Source organism: Oncorhynchus gorbuscha, linkage group LG15 (assembly GCF_021184085.1).
Source record: "Oncorhynchus gorbuscha isolate QuinsamMale2020 ecotype Even-year linkage group LG15, OgorEven_v1.0, whole genome shotgun sequence".
Classification (NCBI taxonomy): Eukaryota; Metazoa; Chordata; class Actinopteri; order Salmoniformes; family Salmonidae; genus Oncorhynchus; species Oncorhynchus gorbuscha.
This window is the reverse complement of record NC_060187.1, coordinates 35832125-35849215: the sequence shown is the minus strand read 5'-3', so window position 1 is coordinate 35849215 and position 17091 is coordinate 35832125. Positions and strand designations below refer to the sequence as shown.

Genomic DNA, 17091 nt, shown 5'->3' with positions numbered 1-17091 from the left:
TCTCAGTCTACCTGCAGGTCTGTGAGTAGTGGAGCTGAGGGGTATGTGTACATGAACAAGCAAGCTTGCATAAACACGTGCACACAAGCTCCCTGTTTTTAGCCTCGTTATTGTCGTCATTTTCTTACTTTCATATTACATTGTTTACTTTAGTTTATTTATTTTCTTAACTCTATTTCTTGAGCTGCATTGGTGGTTAAGGGCTTGTAAGTAAACCTTTCACGGTAAGGTCTACTACACCTGTTGTATTCTGCACATGTGACAAATAAAATGTGATTTGATTAGTGAAGCTTATGTGCACGTGTTTATGCAAATGCACTTGTACACATATCCCCTCAGCTCCACTACTCACAACCTGCAGGTAGAGTAATGCTCTGTCTGTGTGTGTGTGTGTGTGTGTGTGTGTGTGTGTGTGTGTGTGTGTGTGTGTGTGTGTGTGTGTGTGTGTGTGTGTGTGTGTGTGTGTGTGGTGAAATGCCATGTTCAAAGAGACACACGTTCAGTAGTGTGTGTGAACCTTCTCAAATGCACAGCTGTGCCAGGAGCTTTCAGCCACCATAGAGCCTGAAATACTGGCTGGGCGGGCCCACCTATCCTGGAAAGGGAAGGGGCGAAAGGAGGGCCTCAGAGTATGGTTAAAGGCCCGGTCTCTGGGGCCTTTCGTCAGCCATGATGACAGTGACAGGGACAGAGTCAGCGGTGGGACCAGGGCTGAAACTAAGAAACCCTGCATTCTGTCTCTCTGACACAAAAGGACAACTCCTGAGCCAAATCACCATAATATTTACTGTTGCAAACCCATGTAGCTCACCGCTTACTCTTGTCCCAGTTTAAACACTACATCAGCCTGACAAGCCGTGCCAACACACACACACACACACACACACACACACACACACACACACACACACACACACACACACACACACACGTAACCTTGTACACTCTCAGAAAAAGAATACCTCTTCTGAGTGTGGTGTTATTGTTCTTTGTGCACGTCTCCATTCTGCTTGGAGCACCTCTTCTCATTCTCTCTCCATTGTAGTGGGCACAAGAAGAAGTGGCTGTGGGGGAGGGAGGACGATGTACAAATAACAGATCCTCTGTTTGGGAGAACTGTCATGTGACGAGAGAGAGAGAGAGAGAGAGAGTCAGTCAGGCAGATACAGAAAGGAAACTGAAAAGTTTCAAGACATATTGTTGCGTACACGTTGGCACCAGGACAGGAGTATTTTTTTGTTAGGCCAATAAAACCAGCCAAATTGAAAATGAGATGGCTGTATGGCTCACTGTATTTCCTGTGCCGTCTGCTCTGTGGCTTAGGGCATGACAGAGAGAGGGGGGAGAAAAAGGAAAGAGAGAGAGCGGAGTGAATGACCAGAGCTCAGAGGCCACTGTTAATAACCTCGTTAATCAGAAGAGTCATTGAAATCTAATGTTGAGTTAAAGTTCAGATTCATTTGACCTAGTGTTCTAGCACAGCCCTGAGGAGCGAAAGGAAATATGGACAGTTTCATAGGACAGAGAGAGGTTCAGAAAAAGGAAAACGTACAGTTAAAGGAACGAGGTACAGATTGGCGAGGAGGACTACCTCCGCGGACTCTTAATATCCGGAAGTCATTTTACCATTGGGATCTCTACTGTTGCTTTTTTCCCTTCACAAGTTTTCACATCAAATTAACTCGTGACATTCCTGGATTACTCAAATTAATAAAGTCTGATTTAAATCAACAAATATGATAGTCAGTTGAAAAAAGGTTATGGGTACAAGAGTGTGTACATATCTGGCTGTGTTGGAAAAATCACTACATATTCCATTGAGCCAAGAGGGGAGATGCTACCCATTGTCACAGTTCCAAGACCAGTTAGAAATGTCCAGCCAATGACACCGGTGGATCTTAAAACGAACTTGGATCCGCTTTAAGTAGCAATGATATCACTCTCGAACAAGTCACAACAAAACAATACAGAAATGTAAGTTTCTTTCCAACTCATTTTTTGATACATGATTGTATAGCTAGCATGAGCTTTGAAGTTGAGGGTACAGTATTTATGAAGTTTGGCAATGAGGACAAAAACTAGCATAGTTCAGCTAGCCAGCTAGTTTAGCCAGGGAAAATGGTAGACATGTTTGTGTGTGTGCCAGCTGGGTGCACATGCACACTAGGCCAGTTCAGGAAACAGATTGTAGTTTCTATGTCCTGATATCAGGAACTGGCAGCGAAAAGTTAGATGAAACAATTCAGAGATTGAAACAAATAAAATCAGATGGCATATTTAAGGAGAGCAAATCGATATACAATCCTAAAATCAGCTGTAACTGCCAATAGTAAAACAAAGCTTAAAACAATGTTTGAGTGAACCCTGTAAACAGAAAATTAATGGTGAATTTGGTTCCGGACACACTATAGGGAGTCAACGACTGATCATATTCACCTGAACGAGCCCAAACCCCTGACGGCACGGTCCTAAAAATGTCATACCGCGTTCCCTCCTTCAGGGAACAGTAGTTATATTCACGTTCCCTTTCAGTCGGTCACTCTGTGTAACATACAATCATGCTGCAAGACGGCTGAGAGGGTACCAGGATAGGAGGCCCACGGCAGCCCAAGCACACAGGCTCCAAAATGGGGTCAGAGCCTCATGACACTTGAATTGTCAGAGCACCATACAGGGAACCAGAACCTGCTGCAACTTGGCTATTCACACTGACCCGTTGCCACTGCAGCCAAAGTCCAGAGACCCCATGGATCCAAGAACAACACTTAACTTGCGAGCCTGAAATGTCAGAGCTCGGACAAGGAACCGCAAGTCCAAAACAACTGGACATCTGGTGCACACACGTTCTGCATAGCATTGACCAGAGTCTATTGTCCACGGCATAAACCCACAGGTTCCAGCAATAACCTGGAAACTGTTCTCACGCTGTGCCACGAGAGTAGAGCCATCAAATCGGGACATGCCGAGACGGCAGCCATATAAATCTGCAATGAGGAAAAAGGCCCTGTTGGAAAAGCTAAAGCAACAACGAAATGTCTACCAAAGAACTCTGAAAAGGATAAATCAACCCTCAAACGCACACGACTTAAGACATGTATACAACCCTCTCGTATAAGACACACGCGCCGACTGTATCATCAGAATCATGGTCGAGGGTAAACCCCTAGCCGTCAAAATTCAACCTTTCAGGGGCCAAACACACAGCTCTCGTCTGCCGTCATGAGTGGCAAACGCTCCCGTATGCCTGGGATAATAGATCAACGACATGGAACCCGCCACGGGTCCCCGACCAACAGAGGGATGGTCGCCGGGAACCAGGGTTGTCACTGCGCTAACGGGGAGCCACCAGAATCGACACAGACCTTTGTCAGACCCTGGCTAGGCCCCTCTTGTCAATCTTTACTAATGTCCTGCCACCGGCACTGGGTTAAGTCTGTGTGTGCCGATGCCACAACACTATACATGTCAGCTACCACAGCAAGTGAAATCACTGCAACAGAAGAGCTGCAGTCAGTTTTAGAATCAGTGGCAAGAAGTGAAATATTTTGGACTAGTTTAAACACTAAAAGCATTGTATTTGGGACAAACCATCCTCTAAACCTCAAAAAGAAAAATTGTAATGAATAATGTGGAAATTGAGCAAGTTGAGATCAAACTGCTTGGTAAGTCCCTGTATTGTAAAGCTGTCATGGTCAAAACATATTGATGCAACAGTAGCAAAGATGGGGAGAGGTCTGTCCGTAATAAAGCGCTGCTTTGCTTTCTTGACATTGTTATCAACAAAACAAATTAGTTTTGTCCCACCTGAACTACTGCCCAGTCATATGGTCCAGTGCCACAAGGCGGGACAGAGGCAAATTATAGTTGGCCCAGAACAGAGCAGCCCAGCTAGGCCTTAAATGTACACGAGAGAGTTAACTTCAATAACATGCATCTCAATCCCTCTAAGCTCAAAGTTGGAGGAGAGATTGTCTGCATCACTACCTGTCTTTGTGAGAGGTACTGACATGTTGAAAGAACTGAGCTTTCTGTTCAAACGACTAGCACACAACTCGTACACCCCACAAGACATGCCACCAGAGGTCTATTCACAGTCCACAAGTCCCAAACAGACTATGGGAGACGCACAGTACTACATAGAGCCATGGCTACATGGAAATCTATTCCACATCAAGTAACTCATGCAACCAGTAAAATGTGAACAAAACCACACCTTATGGAACAGTGTGGACTGTGAAGAGAGACACTGAGGCACACACACGCAAGCTAGTATACACTCTACACACAGGTACACTCTAAAACACAGGTACACTCTACTACACACAGGTACACTCTACTACACACAGGTACACTCTACTACACACAGGTACACTAACATTGTTATACTGCTGTATTGTGGATTTTGGATTGTAGATATGTTGTGGTATATTGTAGATATGTTGTGTGATGTTTTATTTTGTTTATAAGGCGAGCTGAAGCCACAGAATGAATGCGAGCCCCAGTGTTCCCAATGGGGCAGTTTTGAGGATTAGGGCCATGAGTTTTACAGTATTGCCAGAGATCTCTCATGTCATGTGGTCAGGGTTACACTCTTGACCCTATTTATGGACTTATTATCACAGTGGCCTGGCCTGTGTATCAGATTGTATCACCGTCCTGGTACAGTAGTGTTTTAACTCATTTACCATGTTATCACCTTCTCTGGAGTGGCTCCCTGCTCCCTCCCAGACATGCCCTCCCAGATCAACAAACAGCAGAGCTCAGGTCAACCCCTCGTTGCTCCCTTTCACTCAGCTGCTCCAGGTCCATCCGAATCACTCTGACAAGTCTGGACGGACAAACACAGTATGGCCATGAATGTTCATTAGAAATCATTACCACTGCATCAGATACAGTATATTTCAATCTGGATCTAATTGAGTCTCTGCAGCAGGATAATTGGTGAAGCAGCTTCCTGTGTGTGACTGACCAGGGTGGGATTGTATGGTAATTATTATTTCATTTGCAGGGTGGAAAACCTGAATAATAGAATAGAGTTGGAAGATGGGCTCCCTTTAAGTAGGTGCAAACATGCAGAATCATGTCTCAAAATGGTGTTGCATATTTCCTGTCAAATTATAATAACATTTTGTGAGAAGATCATGTCACTATCTTGTGTTGTTGCACTGCAAACTAGTAGGCTCTCTGTGTCCCATCTGCTTATACTCTGAGATCCATATATAGCGTGTGGTCCAGGTTATCTGGCCTGCAACATCCATTTTCTGTTCTGGGGGCCCTGTTCTGCAACAAACACTTCCAGGCTCCAGCACCACTCTGCACTGCTGGTGCACATATTACCTCAACTAACCTGTACATTGACTCGGAATATAGCCTCGTTATTGTTACGCTTTTCTTTTCTTACTTTAGTTTATATTTTCTTAACTCTTATTTTTCTTAAAACTGCATTGTTGGTTAAGGGCTTGTAAGTAAGCATTTCACGGTAAAGTCTACACCTGTTGTATTCGGCACATGTGACAAATAAAATGTGAATTGGTCTCTTGCTACAGCAACAAGCAATATGTGCAAAGTCCCTCTGCCTAGGTTTGGGCGACATCCAGGTGTCCATACCGTTTCTGTACCATACCAGGGTATACGGTATTATCGAATGTGCACACAAGGGGCGTTATAAATAAAATACCTGGATCTTGACCCAGGAGGGGATTGAATGTCTCTGCTGTAACCACAAGGCTTGATCTGGACATCTAGACACTTAGCAAACCAAATGCATATCCCTGAGCTGGATATCATTCATTTGACACGTTAGATTTCTTAGTTACGATAAGTTATGTTTAAGTTATAAGCAGCAGCTTGGCACGCACCACAGCAGACCCCGCAAGGAAAAAATAAATAAAAATAAAAATAAAAAATCATACCATCTATTTTAATATATACCATACCAGAGGTCGAACCGATTATGATTCTTCATCGCCGATACCGATTATTGGAGGACCAAAAACCGCAAACCCGATTAAATCGGCCGATTTATAATAATAGAAATGTATTTGTAATAAATGGTAATTACAACAATACTGAATGAACACTTATTTTTAACTTAATATAATACATGAATAAAATAAATTTAGTCTCAAGTAAATAATGAAACATGTTCAATTTGGTTTAAATAATGCAAAAACAAAGTGTTGGAGAAGTAAAAGTGCAATATGCGCTATGTAAGAAAGCTAACGTTTAAGTTCCTTGCTCAGAACATGAGAACATATGAAAACTGGTGGTTCCTTTTAACATGAGTCTTCAATATTCCCAGGTAAGAAGTTTTAGGTTGTAGTTATTATAGGAATTATAGGACTATTTCCCTCTATACCATTTGTATTTCATTAACCTTTGCCTATTGGATGTTCTTATAGGCACTTTAGTATTGCCAGAGTAACAGTATAGCTTCTGTCCCTCTCCTCGCTCCTTCCTGGGCTCGAACCAGCAACACAACGACCATTAGCACGCGCTAACTGGCCAGCCATTTCACTTCGGTTACACCAGCCTCATCTCGGGAGTTGATATGCTTGAAGTCATAAACAGCGCAATGCTTGACGCACAACGAAGAGCTGCTGTCAAAACGCACAAAAGTGCTGTTTGAACGAATGTTTACGGCCTGCTTCTGCCTACCACCGCTCAGTCAGATACTTGTATGCTCAGTCAGATTACATGCAACTCAGGACATGCTAGATAATATCTAGTAATATCAACCATGTGTAGTTAACTAGTGATTATAATTGATTGTTTTTTATAAGTTTAATGCTAGCTAGCAATTCACCTTGGCTTACTGCATTCTCGTAACAGGCAGTCTCCTTGTGGAGTGCAACGAGAGAGAGGCAGGCCGTTATTGCGTTGGACTAGTTAACTGTAGGGTTGCCTGAACAAGGCAGTTAACCTACCGTTCCTAGGCCGTCATTGAAAATAAGAATGTGTTCTTAACTGACTTGCCTAGTTAAATAAAAGGTATTAAAATAAATAATAAATCGGCGCCCAAAAACACAGATTTCCGATTGTTATGAAAACTTGAAATTGGACCTAATTAAATCGGCCAACCTCTAGTTTATACCAGGTAGGCTTGGGTGTTGCCCAAGCCTACCTCTGTCCAAAAGGAAGAAACATACCCTGGCCAGCCCCATGTACCACTGGACTCTATACACACAACGACTCAAGAGTGGGGGGAGAGACAAACACACACACAGCAATATCCATCATGCAGTGCCTGAGCTTTGTGAGTCAGTACCTAGAGGGATCCGGTTGTGCTGGCCTAGTACTTTCTGCACTGCAATACACCTAACTTGAAACCAAATGCCACTCAGCAATGCCAATGACCGACTACCACAAATAGCATGTGCAGAGGTACTAACACACATGCAGTCAGGACACACAGAACCCCAATAATAACAGTGCCCTACTGTATGTACCACATTCATCGATTGTGCGCAAGTACAATAGCTTTGGTCCAGTTTTCCACAAATACTCATATTTTTGCTAGTGGTTGTACTAAATTATTCTCCAATTAATAAAGTTGCTTTTGTTTACAATGTGAACCTAGCTAGTCAATGTAGCTGGCTTGATAGCTAGTAGTAGCTTATTGACTTCATAAATCTTAGTAAAATAACCAGTGGTGTATAATCGAGGCCATATGCAACCAAAAATCAACTTTATTTCATTATTCCAATTCACAAGATAGAATGAACGTGAGTGTCAGCCATCAAGAATTGAACCTTGCGATTCTTTGACGCTGGCCATTGGATGTGAAGCAGCTTTCATTGACTTCAAAGGAAGAGTTTCCTCAACGGATGATGACATGGAGCATATGGGCTTTTCGGTGAGCACTGATGCCGCCCGGTGATAAACAGTGCCCACTTTGTCAAAAGCAGGGGTGCAAAGTATTTTGCTTGTCCATTCCCAGCACTCCTCTCCAGGGTTCTGTTGGAGAGACGTTGCTGCTGCGCTCCACCAACGTTCCGGCAAAAAGAAGCATAAATCATGTCGCAGATATAGGGTACGGTAGAAAGAGTATGTGGACTTTTCTGTAGCCTACAGGCTAGAGATAAATGTACGACAACGCAATGAGATGGGCACTTTTTACATCATGCAGGTTTCGCCAATCAAATAGCAGAACCTAAAATGGTGCCCAATTAAATAAAAAATGCGTTGTCAAGTTACCAAACATGTCCTAAAAACAGGACAGGTCGGTCAAAGTCAAATGGACCATCACAACTGTTGTCCAGGAGTTTCACTCCATTGTCATGATCAGTGCTTTCAAGTTTGACAAGCTGATAATAAAAAATTAAAAAATACTTCTGCATTTCCCGCTGTGTAAACATTGCAAATAGGCTCAAAATAACTCCTGATAAAGTTGGGTAGCTGATATTCAGAGCTTAAAATAGCCAAACTGAATAGTCACAGGAATCAGGACTAATAAAATTAATTCAACAGTCTGTTTTTACAAATGGTGGACCTGGACATGGATGGGCCTTCATAAAATTCCATTGCAGCATACCCTAGCAAGACCCCTAAAAATGGGCCCTGCAAAACTAGAATAGTCCCAGTAAGCAAAATACTTATTCAATGTAATTTTCCAGACATTGAAGTTCTGAATGAAAGGTGAAGACACATTTGCCATACGTTTAAAATACACCATTTTCCAGGACGGTGATTTTTTTTTTTTGTGTGCGGTCCAGATCGGCCTTGATTTCCACATTCACGGACATTGGTTTTTGTTCCGATCCAGACAAAACCGACTAATGGCCGATTAATTAGGGCTGATTTCAAGTGTCCATAACAATCGGAAATCTGTATTTTTGGACACCAATTTGCCGCTTTTTTTTACACATTTACTTAATCTTTATTTATAGAGGCAAGTCAGTTAATAACACATTCTTATTGTCAATGACGGCCTGGGAACGGTGGGTTAAGTGCCTTGTTCAGGGGCAGAACAGATTTTTACCTTGTCAGCTCAGGGGATTTATTCTTGCAACCTTACAGTTAACGAGTCCAACGCTCTAACCACCTGCCTCTCATTGCACTCCACGAGGAGTCTGCCTGTTACCCGAATGCAGTAAGAAGCCAAGGTAAGTTGCTAGCTAGCATTAAACTTATCTTATAAAAAACAATCAATCATAATCACTAGTTAACTACACATGGTTGATGATATTACTAGTTTATCTAGCGTGTCCTGCGTTGCATATAATCGATGCGGTGCGTATTCGCGAAAAGGGCCTGTCCTTGCTCCAATGTGTACCTAACCATAAACATCAATGCCTTTCTTAAAATCAATACACAGAAGTATATATTTTTAAACCTGCATATTTAGCTAAAATAAATCCAGGTTAGCAGGCAATATTAACCAGGTGAAATTGTGTCACTTCTCTTGCGTTCATTGCAAGCAGAGTCAGTGTATATGCAACAGTTTGGGCTGCCTAATTTGCCAGAATTTTACGTAATTATGACATAACACTGAAGGTTATGCAATGTAACAGGAATATTTAGACTTATGGATGCCAACCGTTAGATACAATACGGAACAAGGCATTTATTCACTGAAAGAATAAACGTCGTTTGAGATGAGTTTCCAGATTCAACCATATTAATGACCTAAGAAATATGAGCCTATGTGTTATTATGTTACAATTAAGTCTATGATTTGCTAGAGCAGTCTGGCTGATCAATGGTAGGCACCAGCAGGCTCGTAATTATTCATTCACACAGCACTTTCGTGCGTTTTGCCTGCAGCTCTTCTCTGTGATTCAAGCACAGCCCTGTTTATGACCTCAAGCCCATCAACTCCCGAGATTAGGCTGGTGTAACCGATGTGAAATGGCTAGCTAGTTAGTGGGATGCGCGCTAATAGCGTTTCAAGCGTCACTCGCTCTGAGACTTGGAGTAGTTATTCCCCTTGCTCTGCATGGGTAACGCTGCGAGGGAGGCTGTTGTCGATGTGTTCCTGGTTCGAGCCCAGGTAGGGGCGAGGAGAGGGGTGGAAGCTATACTGTTAAAGTGCCTATAAGAACATCCAATAGTCAACGGTATATGAAATACAAATGGTATTGAGAGAAATAGTCCTATAATTACTACAACCTAAAACTTCTTACCTGGGAATATTGAAGACTCATGTTAAAAGGAACCACCAGCTTTCATATGTTCTGAGCAAGGAACTTAAACGTTAGCTTTCTTACATGGCACATATTACTTTCTTCTCCAACACTTTGTTTTTGCATTATTTAAACCAAATTGAACATGTTTTATTATTTACTTGAGGCTAAATTGATTATATTGATGTATTATATTAAGTTACAATAAGTGTTCATTCAGTATTGTTGTAATTGTCATAATTACAAATAAAACAAATATTTTTAAAAATCGTCCGATTAATCGGTATAGGCTTTTTTTGGTCCTCCAATAATCATTATCGGTATTGAAAAATCATAATCGGTCAACCTCTAGTCTGGACAAGCCTTGATTTGGTCCAAACATAAGAATCTATAAATAAAAAATAAATAAAAACCTTTCATTCAGAAACAAAAATGGACCGGATGTCAACATCTGGAAAACAATTATTTTCAACGTCCAGAAAATACACCTTTTCAACATCCTGGAAAATATATATTTTCACCTTTTATTCAGAGTCTAAATTGAACCAAACTTCAATGTCTGGAAAATACATGTTCAGTGGCGACACATCATTCATGTTTAGCAAAATAAATTAATAATAGATTTTAAATATTATTTTGGCATTAATAGGTGTCATATAACAGTTTGCAAACAATTTCAAAAACACATCTTTGAGTTCATAAAGTTACATACAAACATGGTCTCTTTTCTGCTTTCTTGAGCAAGGTAGCTCCAAAATGCAGGTGTTTCAGCCGGGCTCAGTGCTTTCTGTGGGGGTGGGGCAGCAAGCTGAAAATACGGAGTGTAGGGGTTGGTAATGTTCTCTAGTTGCGCAGTGATTGACTCAGTATTCTGTCACTTATGGGGACCCTACTTCACCGCAAAAGCTAGGGGGAGAGGTTAGGCCATTTGATCTGAAAGTGGTTGGGCTCGAAATCTAGGGGGAGAGCTAAAACAATTCAAGCCCCTTGGGTGCTGCCATAAAGTTACATTAGAAGTGTACATCAAAGAAGGTTCAAGGTCATTGGCCACAGATATAACATGATTTGAAATCATTGTATCTACAGTAGCTTTGATTGGACTGATCATGTCAAACTCATACTTTCAAAATCTTAGTCATCATAATGAATAAAGTCGACAATATACTGGCAAACCCTTTTCAATCGAAGAGAAATGATAGATAAAACGTATCGGTACTCATCAGCCATTGGACATAAACATTAAATAACAAGTTGGTAACCAATTTAGAAATTAAACACTGGAGTGATAGATGTGCAGAAGACAAATGTGCAAGTAGAGATGCTAGGGTGCAAAGGAGAAGAAATCATATAGGTAGTTAGGTGGGATATTTACAGATGGGCTATGTAAAGGTGCAATGATAGATAAGCTGCTCTGACAGCTGATGCTTAAAGTTAGTGAGGGAGATATGAGTCTCCAGCTTCAGTGATTTTTGCTATTCGTTCCAGTCATTGGCAGCAGAGAACTGGAAGGAAAGGCGGTCAAGGGAAGAGTTGGCTTTGGGGGTGACCAGTGAGATATACCTGCTGGAGCACGTGCTACGGGTGGGTGCTGCAATGGTGACCAGTGAACTGCGATAAGGCAGGGCTTTACCTAGCAAAGACTTATAGATGACCTGGAGCCAGTGGGTCTGACGATGAATATGAAGCGAGGGCCAGCCAACGAGAGCATACAGGTCACAATGGTGGGTAGTATATGGGGCTTTGGTGACAATACAGAAGGCACTGTGATAGACTGCATCCAATTTGCTGAGTAGAGTGAGGCTATTTTGTAAATGACATCGCCGAAGGATCGGTAGGATAGTCAGTTTTACGAGGGTATGTTTGGCAGCATGAGTGAAGGAGGCTTTGTTGTGAAATAGGAAGCAAATTCTAGATTTAATTTTGGATTGGAGAAGCTTAATGTGAGGCTGGAAGGAGAGTTTACAGTCTAACCAGACAACTAGGTATTTGTAGTTGTCCACGTATTCTAAGTCAGAGCCGCCCAGAGTAGTGATGCTCGATGGGCAGGCGGAGGGGGGGGCAGCGTTCAGTTGAAGGTAATGCATTTAGTTTTGTTTGCATTTAAGAGCAGTTGGAGGCCACGAAAGGAGTGTCGTATGGCATTGAAGCTCATCTGGAGGTTAGTTAACACAGTGTCCAAAGAAGGGCCAGAAGTATACAGAATGGTGTCATCTGCATAGAGGTGGATCAGAGAATCACCAGCAGCAAGAGCGACATCATTGATGTATACAGAGAAAAGAGTCGGCCCGACAATTGAACCCTGTGACACCCCCATAGAGACTGCCAGAGGTCCCAATAACAGGCCCTCCGATTTGACACATAGAACTCTATCTGAGAAGTAGTTGGTGAACCAGGCGAGGCAGTCATTTGAGAAACCAAGGCTGTTGAGTATGCTGATAAGAATGCAGTGATTGTACAGTATCGTCTTTTAAATCGATGGCGGTTATGGTATCGTTTAGGACCTTGAGCGTGGTTGAGGTGCACCCATGACCAGCTTGATAGCGAAAAACGTATGGTGGGATTTGGAATGGTCGGTGATCTGTTTGTTAACTTGGCTTTCAAATACTTTAGAAAGGCAGGGAAGGATAGATATAAGTCTGTAACAGTTTGGGTCTAGTGTCACCCCCTTTGGAGAGGGGGATGACCACAGCAGCTTTCCAATCTTTAGGGATCTCGGACAATACAAAAGAGGTTGAACAGGCTAGTAATATGGGTCGCAACAATTGTGGTGGATACTTTCAGAAAGAGAGGGTCCAGATTGTCTAGCCCAGCTGATTTGTAGGGGTCCAGATTTTGCAGCTATTTCAGAACATCAGCTATCTGGATTTGGGTGAAGGAGAAATGGGGAGGCTTGGGCAAGTTGCTGTGGGGGGTGCAGAGCTGTTGACCGGGGTAAGGGTAGCCAGGTGGAAAGCGTGGCCAGCCTTAGAAAAATACTTATTGAAATTCTCAATTATTGTAGCTTGATCAGTGGTGACAGTGTTTCCTTGCCTCGGTGCAGTGGTCAGCTGGGAGGAGGTGCTCTTATTCTCCATGGACTTTACAGTGTCCCTGAGCTTTTTGGAGTTTGTGCTACAGGATGCAAATTTATGTTTGAAAAAAGCTAGCCTTTGCTTTCCTAACTGCCTGTGCATATTGCGGGGTGTATACAATGCTAATGCAGTACACCACAGGATGTTTGTGCTGGTCAAGGGCAGTCAGGTCTGGAGTCAACCAAGGGCTAGATCTGTTCTTAGTTCTACATTTTTTGAACGGGGCATGCTTATTTAAGATGGTGAGGAAAGCACTTTTAAAGAAAAACCAGGCATCTGACAGAATGAGGTCAATATTCTTCTGGTATACCCAAGACAGGTGGATTAGAAAGGCCTGCTTTCTGAATTGTTGGTGGTGCACATGTAGCATATAGCCTGTTTTAGAGAAATGTAATCACATAATATGGTAAGGGCTTTCGCTGGCAGCTTATATGCCCCCTTTATTTATCCTACAGTTCTGACTTGGTGTACATGGAGAATACTCTAAGAATGGCACAGTTCTGAATGTCACTGTACATTTCAAAACTGCTGAACAAATAGTTATATATACACTAGGTCTGTTCAAGCTCACTCATGAATGTCTTAATCAAAATTACGGATGACCTATTATCAGCTCGTCGTCCCCTTATGCCATAGTTTGTACATCTCAATTGTCAGTAGAAACTACATTTGTTTAATTAAGTAGCTATATCAGCTACTGATAGCCAGGTGTAGGCACGGTAAGAACTCACTCCATTGTCCTGAAAATAAAGCTCTGCTGTTGGGACAGCTTTATGTATGCCCTAACTGTTTGTGGGCAGTTTGTCACTGTTACAGTGAAATTAATGTATTGTTTAGTGTTGTGGCTTGCATGAACATAAATGATTGAGTTTGCCCCACCAAAATGTACATGCTAAAATCGACACTGCATATTTTACACATCATTTTGCTTAGTGGGACTATTCTAGTTTTGTTGGACTGCATTTTTTGGTCTTGCCTAGGGCGGCAGAACAGCAAGGACCGGCCGTTAAAGTGATGTCAAGTTAACATTGCATCATAGCAACCCCAATTAGGGTTGCACTCCACCTCCGCCAAAGACAGGCGAAAATCACCACCTGAGATTCAGACAGTGGCCAGATAGGGGATGAAGTGAGCGAGAGCACAAATTGAGAGGCAGAGAGATGGGGAGATGAGCGAGGACAGGACAGCTAATAATAGATCTCTCTCTCTGCCTGGAGGGAGACGCTGACTTCAGAGCAAGCTGTGCGCTGTATTTTTCTGCCGCCGGAACAAAAGCCATATGCGAGCGGCGAATCATACACATCGCATTCACGGATGAAGACTGCAGATGGAGGCATACAGATAAAGCAAGACAAACGTAGATTGCATGGTCATCTAATCACAACAGTGTAGGACTATATTAGCCAATGTACAAGCTGCTAGCAGAATATAGTGGCTAAGCAATAAAGCAAATACACCTATGTGCATCGGTCCAATTATTGCAGTGGACCAGCAGCAGGGGATAGCGTCCAGCGACTAACCAGCAAATCAGTCAGCTGTTATATTATTGTCAAACAGAAGGCTAGGTAGGCCCTTATGGCGACGTAAGGTAAACACTAGAAATTATCCTACGTTGCTCAATACTACGTTACCCAATACTATAGTTGCTGAAGCCATATCACTAAAGCACATCAGTGGCCAAGAAATATTGATCTGTATGTGTCTCGATATGATCGCCTGTGAGCTCATGGAGCAGTGACACTGTCAGGTATCCATATACATACAGACAAGCACCTCGAGCACCTCCAGTTCACAGTTCAGTCTCAGAGGAGCCGTAGATCTCGACACAAGTAATGTGTTTGAATTAAGGCGTCAATTAATAGTAGAGCTGCGCCGCATGCCCAGATCTAACGTGGCGGAGCAAAGTTGATCCTCGCCTCAACACACAGTTGTGTCCAGCTGTGCTGCAGAGACACACTGGGCGCATTGTTTCCCACAGGGAAAGAGAGGGTAACGTCTCTACGTGTACACAGAGACACACATGCCTAGATAGGTGATTGTCTTTAAAACAGCCCAGGTGTCCTCTGTTCATGGTGCTTCAAGTCCAGAAACAAACGGCATTGCAGACGAGGAAGAAAAGAGAGAGCGACAGGGCAAGGGGGCCAGCGTGAATTATTTGTTATATATATATATATTTTTACAAATTGGTAAAGCATTAAATCCATCGAACTGTATCCAACCTGAGCATAATGCTAAACGGTAAACAAAACATACCTACTATAGTACTCCATTTCCCCTATAGTCTCCTTTCTCCTGACGCATGCAGATATTTGTCTAACAGAGACATGTCCGAGAGCCGAACCCCAAGACACAGGAAGGAAAGCGCCAGGCAATCACAGCCCGAGTCAAGGAACAACAACAAAAGAGAACGCTACGAAATAAATCATATATGCACGTTCATTTAAGACGCTAATAACGTTTTAAAACTAATAGCGAGTATTTTATGAATGTAGCTACTTACTTTACTGAACCAGTTCCTTCACGGTCCACTTGAGATTCGCCAAGCTTTACGCAGACAGTCAGGCGGGAGCTGGCGCTACAGCGTGTGGCTGGGAACCGTATTACCATTTCACTGAACGTAAACTATGGTTTGCGTAATTTTACCAGGATGCCACTATTTCGCGCAGTAATGCAGCCATCTTGCTTAGGACTTTACTGTTTAATGTAAATATTCTGTTCATTTTTTTTGGCAATAAGAATATAGAAGGGTTGTTTTGTGAATTTAAAAAATATATTTTAAAGGTGGCTAAATAAATGAATACATTTGACAACAGAAGCAATTAGTAGCATGTGAGAGGGACTACTTTTCTGGGAAATGAGATTGACAGGTACATTATCGCTGCGTTCAGACAGGCAGCCAATTCTGATCTTTCACTAATTTGTATTTTGACCAATTAGATCAACTCTGCAAAAGATCTGGAAAAGATCTGATGTGATTGGTCAAAATACCAATTAGTGGGAAAAAGGACCAGAAATGTGCATAATACATTTTTTTAATGCATGATATCATGTTCCTTGAAATTGGCCAAGATGCATGATCATGGACGGAGAGGTATAGTTCAACCATGCCAGCTCAGTAGTTGTTCTCTCTGGAGAGAAAATAAGTAGTTCTGTGAAAAATGTGAGCCATTGATTCTAGCACAGAATGAAAGCAATGCCTGTAACAGCAAAGGGCTCATAGACCTAAGAGAAAATGAGACATTCTATTAAAGATGTGAGGATAGGGGTACAAGCCACAGGAGGTTGGTGGCACCTTAATTGGAGAGAACAGGTTTGTGGTAATGGCTGGAGCGGAATAAGTTGCATGGTATTAAATATATCAAACACATGGTTTCCAGGTGTTTGATGCCATTGCATTTGCTCAATTCCGGCCATTATGAGCCATTCTCTCCTCAGCAGCCTCCTGTGGTACACGTAATGATATGTTTTAACCCTGGTTCTGATATGTAAAATGGCCAATAAGAGGCTTTTACTCCGCAGAAGGGGCAGTCCTCCATAGGAATGAACGGAATTCTACAGTATTGCAATAAAATGTTTCAAGGACAAAAGTATTTCATTGTTGCAGTGGGGACACTGATATTGTTTTTTACAAATTTTATATGTATTGGGTACACAGCATGATCCATGCAGATTAAGCATCAGAAATTCATAAATAGTATAATAGTAACCCATAAAAAATATTGAAACCCCTGTGTGTCTCCATTCCCTTTTAATCCCGACCCAGTGAAGAGGTTATCAATACAAATACTGTATGGTTCCACTATCATTTCAGTCATGTAATAGTCTAAAACCAACATAATCCCCTAGTCTAACACTGCCTGAAAAACGTTTTAAAAAATTGAGATGACAAAACACTT

The 17091-nt window shown here is 42.2% G+C and overlaps 1 protein-coding gene across 4 annotated transcripts in view; it reads right to left on the bottom strand.

Moving 5' to 3' along the window:
• Positions 1-15836, bottom strand: part of zgc:92140 (uncharacterized protein LOC447854 homolog) — a 65259-nt gene extending 49423 nt beyond the window's left edge. The window contains exons 1-3 of one of the 4 annotated variants that reach the window (XM_046299672.1): positions 15696-15786; positions 4686-4828; positions 963-1116 (exon numbers count right to left, since the gene is read on the bottom strand). The gene's annotated coding sequence lies outside the window, so the exon portion shown is untranslated. Of the gene's footprint in view, positions 1-962; positions 1117-4685; positions 4829-15448; positions 15470-15695 lie in introns of those variants that run through there. The other 3 variants (XM_046299673.1, XM_046299671.1, XM_046299674.1) reach the window with 3 other exon arrangements.
• Positions 15837-17091: the final 1255 nt, after the last annotated feature.